This window comes from Amblyomma americanum, chromosome 8 (assembly GCF_052857255.1).
Source record: "Amblyomma americanum isolate KBUSLIRL-KWMA chromosome 8, ASM5285725v1, whole genome shotgun sequence".
Classification (NCBI taxonomy): Eukaryota; Metazoa; Arthropoda; class Arachnida; order Ixodida; family Ixodidae; genus Amblyomma; species Amblyomma americanum.
This window is the reverse complement of record NC_135504.1, coordinates 160461492-160468157: the sequence shown is the minus strand read 5'-3', so window position 1 is coordinate 160468157 and position 6666 is coordinate 160461492. Positions and strand designations below refer to the sequence as shown.

The following is a 6666-nucleotide window of genomic DNA, read 5'->3' as shown; positions in this document are numbered from 1 at the left end:
TCAGAGCTCAGGGTCCCCCCCCCCCAAAAAAGCTGTTGCCCGGCGACCTTTCCTACTGCCCACCCTCTTGCCAAGGGCACCACCGTACTGAATGCCATCCTGTGCAAAAAGGTGGGGCCTTACTTCGTGCACTTCCCTGTTAACTTCCATTTCCCCGTAACTTAGTCGTCGATTCATTACCCTAATTACACGGTTAGCCTCAACGATCCTCCTTTCAGTTTCGATAGCCTGCCTCTGGACCTCTGGGATTGTGCATATGGTCACATGCACACTCTCAGAGGCCTCTCTAAGCCTACGCATCCCCACTTCTAACTGCTTCTCGAGATTCTGGCTCGTCCCCTTCAGCACATTGTTGAGACCAGCATGGCTAACGACAATGTGTTCGCCATCCATGCTGCCCCCCACCACTTCCTGGGCTTTGGTCATTGCATCTACCATGCACTTCCCTGACTGGGTCTCCACCTGCACTCGCCTGCCCGCCTTCACCGTCATCAAAACGACTCCCTAAACCCTCGCTACGTTTGAGTCAGCGACTACCAGAATACTCCTGCGCTCTAACCATTCGCTTCCTAACTGCGACTGTTGCCCTCCGAATCGCACTACCTGTCTCTCCCGCTGCCGTACGCTACTGTCACGAGCTTTTACCTCTCTCTCTTGCGCACTCAAAGCCTGCTGCGCTACTGCACAGTAGGATCGACGAGCCTCGTCCCCCACCTGGCACTGCTCCGAACCGGGGTGAACCTGCCGGCCGCGACCTAAGCGCTTCTACCTGCTCTTCTAGCTGGGTATTATAAACAAAAACGTAGCATATGGACGGTACGTAGAAGGCCGAAGACAGTACGGTTGCTACACTTACAACTGAAATGAATGAAATGCGACAGTAGCTGGGCCCGCTTTTCTCGCTCCTCCTTCAGCTCACCCACAATTCGCTCCAGGAGGTCGGCATTAGCTTCCTCCCTCTTAAGCGACTCAGCGTCCTGAGTTTCTAGCTGAATCCGTTCTCCTTGTTCCACCTTCAGGTTCCCTTTGAGTTCCTTAATCCTAGCTGCCCATTCCCCTTTCAACGTCTAAAAGGCCTCCTCAAAACGCTTACATATCTTGCACGCGAAGCTAGCCCCATCTGCTTCAGCTAAGCTCCTGAACTTGGTCTCGTCTAAATATCACCAACGGTCCCACTCCTGGCACTGCACTAACACCCCGTCCCCGTCCACCTTGACTTTCTTAGCTTTCCGACCCTTCGTTCGGCCGACCACGCAACGTAAAAGCCCGCCAGAGGTCCTACACAAAAACCTTCGGCACTACGCGACGTAAACTCCCGCCAAAAATACTACACAAAAACCTTCGGCACACACGCTCTCAGTAGCCTTCCTACTCTTAACTAGGTTTAAAACTACCGCCCGACAGAAGGTACAAGCGCAAATACCAAAAAAAGCACTTAGAATCGGACGTAGTCGCTGGAGCTCTGAAAAAAAGCGTCCTCCTCCAACGGAGTCACGAGCCAAACCCTCCTTGTGGCGACACACGGCGGCCACTTTCAGCAAATAAGTGGAGAGGGTTCGCCCGTTGGGCATTCTGCCTGAACACCCTGCCGCGTACATCTTTCGGTACGAATGGGAGCGCCATCTACTGTTCAGTTGGGGTTTCCCTTCCGCATGATGTGCGCTGTGTGCTCTAACTAGGACCTAAGTTCGCCGTTCTACCTAAGCAAAGACCTCCGGAACTAGTAATAACTGTTCATCATACTTCCTGACTAGCCGTGGACTCTGAAAAGCAAAGATGTATACCAGAAGGCATAGACGCTGTAATTCGCTATGAGCCGTCAAACTGGAACATTCCTGTTAGTCGAACTGTCTCCTATCTGAAAAGAAAAACAAAGCGTGCTGTTAGCTGACAAAGAAGGCGGTTTTACCGTGTTCCCAAAAGCCATCTTTGCATCTAAAACACTGGAAGCCGTTACCTCTGTTTTCTTTCAAAGCAATTGAAAAACGTTTAACCTCCGCAAGAAAAAGTGACAAATATGCTTTAAGCACAGCTTAAATGGTCTCCTAAAACGTATTGCTGATAGTGAAGACAACACCTTGAAGACTTTCTTTGCTGCAAAAACACAAAGTTGAATGCCCTCTTCCTCTTATAACATTCGAAAACGGTGCATGGCAAAAGTTAGTTTCCATGTTTCCGAAAGCACATTCAACAATCCTGCAAGTGGATGGTCCCTTTCTGCTAACAAGTTCCTATGAAGTTATAGAATTCCTAAAATATCAGGAAGGGGAGGGTACTATTGCCTTGTCCATCGCCATTAAAGATCTTTATTATTCTATACCAAAAGATAATTGCTTAAGGCAGTAGAAGAGTGCATAGATCACCATGGTTCTATAGCTTTCCAGAACACTTCTGGTATGTCTGTAGAAGGCTTTCTCGAGTTATCGTCAGTGTACATCTCTAAAATATTATACATAGAACGAGCTCATTTACCTTGAAAAATCAGGAATACCCAAAGGGCCATGTATTGCACCCATCCAGAGTAACATTTTTGTGGATTCCATAGACAGGACCTTGGCTTCCATCCTTCCCTGCTCGTCAGTGGTAGGGACGTTTAGATACGTCGATGATTGTCTAGTGGTCATAAATAGTAAAAGGCAGCCCCTCCACTCAGCCGTACAGATTATTATGAATTCTTTCACTTCGACCATGTCTCATCTATTCTTAACACACCAGTTGCCTGAAGGTAAAACACGTTTTTGGGCAAGTTGGTAACATTCTTGATTCATATTGCAGCGAAGAAGCACACACACACAGAGAAGGAACACGCAAAAAACACGGACGAACGCTGCACTCACAACTGGTTTACTGCGAAAAGAATTCAAGCTTAAAATGGCTCACGCATCTGCGCACTACAGAAAGAAAACCAAAACAAACACGTGCCACGAAATAACATCTTATCGTATTGCCGCGAAAAGGTTGAATTCCGAAGCGTACAAAAAAACGGATGCATCACTAATGCAGCAATCTGCTTTTTCCTTTATGTGAAAGGCCTCCAGGAGTTCACGTGCCGTTTTATACTTGCTTCTGCCTAGGATTCGAACACTATCGAAACGTGGCGAACATGTCACGCATGACTGGCAGTGCCTAACCAGGTGCACATTCTCTTTGTTCTTTAAATTCCTTTGGTGCTCCCCTAGCCGGTCGTTAATACATCGCCCCGTTTGACCGATGTACACTTTTCCACATGAAAGTGGCAGCTCGTATACCACCTCAGAAGCGCATTGCACATAGGGCGTAGTGTGCTTTTTTTCACACCCGCTTCTCCTTGTTTCGCTTCCGGAAATACGAGGGCACAACTTTGACAGCTTCACCGGCGCCGAAAAAACGAGCGGCACCCCATACCTGTTCGCTACCTTCTTCATGTTATGCGACACCTTGTGTAGGTAGGGGGCAACTTCCGGTCGCAGGTTCATGTTCCTTTCTTTCTTCTTGGAGTTCTCTGTGCGTGCCTTCACTTTTTTCAGGCAAGCTTTGCAACAGAAGTCACGACCGACAAGGGGTAGCCCGCTGACAAAATTCTAGCCAATTGGTTCTGAAAGCTAGACTGCATCTCATGGACGCACGATTTCTCAAGCGCCGAATCCAGACACAAACTAACTATGCCTCTTTTTATGACCTTCGAATGAGTATAGTCATAAGGCAAGAGTTGCTTCTGAACACGAGGGGCGTACATCCAACAAGTATGACCTCTGCCCAACTTCACTCGAATATCTAGAAACTGAAGTTCGTCGCTATCCGGTGTCTCGAAAGTAAATGTTAGTCCCTTTCCATACTTCCTAAAAGCATCTAAAATCTTGTTAACAATAGCGCAGTAGTGTAAAGGGCTCTGCTTGTCCAAAAATATTAAAAAAACCATCAACATATCGGTACACTTTGATGACCTCGTCCGAGTTAAAAACCGTGCTTAAAACCTGGTCAATGCTGGCTAAAAAAATATCACTTAAAATGGGTGCAACGCAAGATCCAATGCAAATGCCTTTCGTCTGTAAATAGAGGTGATTGTTAAAAGCGATAAATGTACCTTTAAGGTAAAATTCTAAAAGAGTCAAAAAATTGTCAACAGACATGCCAGCCAAATTTTGAAAAGGGACAACACCACTCTTGTCAATGCATTGTCTCAAAGAAGCGAACAACTCTTGGTGAGGTATAGAATAATACAGATCCTCTACATCGACAGAGAAAGCAAAGCCGATGTTGCGGTCGTTCTTGAGAAAATTAACTACATCTCCAAAATTTTTGACAAGGAACGGATCGTGAACAGTAAGTTGTTTTAAAGATTTTTTCAGAAACTGGCTAACATGTAACTGCCAAGAGCCTTTTTCACTTACAATAGTGCGGAAAGGGACACCGGGTTTGTGCGTCTTAGCACTAAAGAAAACTAAACTAACTAAATAAAACTAAACAAACTAAACAAACTAAAGAAAACTAAACTAAACTAAAGAAAACTAAAGAAAAGAATTCTTTTCGCAGTAAACCAGTTGTGAGTGCAGCGTTCGTCCGTGTTTTTTGCGTGTTCCTTCTCTGTGTGTGTGTGCTTCTTCGCTGCAATATGAATCAAGAATGTTACCAACTTGCCCAAAAACGTGTTTTACTCAAGTATATTTCTTCTGCAGTGGGCCCTTCTTTCTGTGTAAACAAAGACTTTCCTTCCGTCGATTTGCTCATCACCAATATTGTTCACTCTACGTGCCGTGCCAGATACATCGCCGTATGCCTCAGAAAAGGCAGGATTCCGGAAGAAGTGAGTGCCCTATTCGGCCTTGTTAGACCCTCGTGGGGGCATGTTAAACGCGCCTGCAAAATTTTACGTTCTGAGCTTCGGCGTCAGGTGCGACTTTACCAGGATTGGTTATCCGTAAGTTGTTATGCTCTGAATTCGAAGTGGCTCGCGGTATGCAAACTAGGCCATTACAAACGCCTCACGGGACAGCTTACCGAGCAGTGGTGGAAGTACTGGCTTGGGCTGGCCCTCAGGAAACCGGAGGAGTACAGGACAAGAAATGAAGCCCTCAAGCCTCATGACTCACAGACATGTTCAACGTCCAGCTCAAGCCTCACGGTGTTGGGCGGCGTAGACGTGCCGAAGGATATACACAGGCTACTCAGCAAAGGACCTAAGTACGGACTACCTCCCACGGTGCCTATTCAAGACCTGGCTGCCCTGAATCGTCGCATTGCCATGAAAGCGCATATGGAGCAACAGGTGAGGTGCTTGCTTGAAGGTGTTGACTGCCTCCAAAAAACAGCTGGTGTGTCAAGGGATAGGAGCATAACAACTTCCTTGCAGAGGGTGGTGACACTCTTTGTTGATAATGAGTTGTCGCTTTTACAAGCTGACAAAGAAGGAGGCTTTGTGGTGTTGCCGAAAGGCCTTTTCCATGAGAAAGCCCTTCAAGCGGTTGAAAAGAATTTCACCCTTATAAAGCGTCGTGCTACTACTGCAAAACAAAAGATAGCAGACGTCTGCAAGGATGTTGGGAATGATACTTTGTGTACGCGAGTCACTAAGTCTAAAGGTAATGCTTTGAATGTTTTCTTTAGTGCTAAGACGCACAAACCCGGGGTCCCTTTCCGCACTATTGTAAGTGAAAAAGGCTCTTGGCAGTTACATGTTAGCCAGTTTCTGAAAAAATCTTTAAAACAACTTACTGTTCACGATCCGTTCCTTGTCAAAAATTCTGGAGATGTAGTTAATTTTCTCAAGAACGACCGCAACATCGGCTTTGCTTTTTCTGTCGATGTAGAGGATCTGTATTATACTATACCTCACCAAGAGTTGTTCGCTTCTTTGAGACAATGCATTGACAAGAGTGGTGTTGTCCCTTTCCAAAATTCGGCTGGCATGTCTGTTGACAATTTTTTTACTCTTTTAGAATTTTACCTTAAAGGTACATTTATCGCTTTTAACAATCACCTCTATTTACAGACGAAAGGCATTTGCATTGGATCTTGCGTTGCACCCATTTTAAGTGACATTTTTTTAGCCAGCATTGACCAGGTTTTAAGCACGGTTTTTAACTCGGACGAGGTCATCAAAGTGTACCGATATGTTGATGATTTTTTAATATTTTTGGACAAGCAGAGCCCTTTACACTACTGCGCTATTGTTAACAAGATTTTAGATGCTTTTAGGAAGTATGGAAAGGGACTAACATTTACTTTCGAGACACCGGATAGCGACGAACTTCAGTTTCTAGATATTCGAGTGAAGTTGGGCAGAGGTCATACTTGTTGGATGTACGCCCCTCGTGTTCAGAAGCAACTCTTGCCTTATGACTATACTCATTCGAAGGTCATAAAAAGAGGCATAGTTAGTTTGTGTCTGGATTCGGCGCTTGAGAAATCGTGCGTCCATGAGATGCAGTCTAGCTTTCAGAACCAATTGGCTAGAATTTTGTCAGCGGGCTACCCCTTGTCGGTCGTGACTTCTGTTGCAAAGCTTGCCTGAAAAAAGTGAAGGCACGCACAGAGAACTCCAAGAAGAAAGAAAGGAACATGAACCTGCGACCGGAAGTTGCCCCCTACCTACACAAGGTGTCGCATAACATGAAGAAGGTAGCGAACAGGTATGGGGTGCCGCTCGTTTTTTCGGCGCCGGTGAAGCTGTAAAAGTTGTGCCCTCGT

The 6666-nt window shown here is 45.9% G+C and overlaps 1 pseudogene; it reads right to left on the bottom strand.

Annotated features, from left to right (window-relative positions):
- Window positions 1-5062, bottom strand: LOC144102806 (uncharacterized; annotated as a pseudogene).
- Between the last annotated feature and the right edge of the window lie 1604 nt (window positions 5063-6666).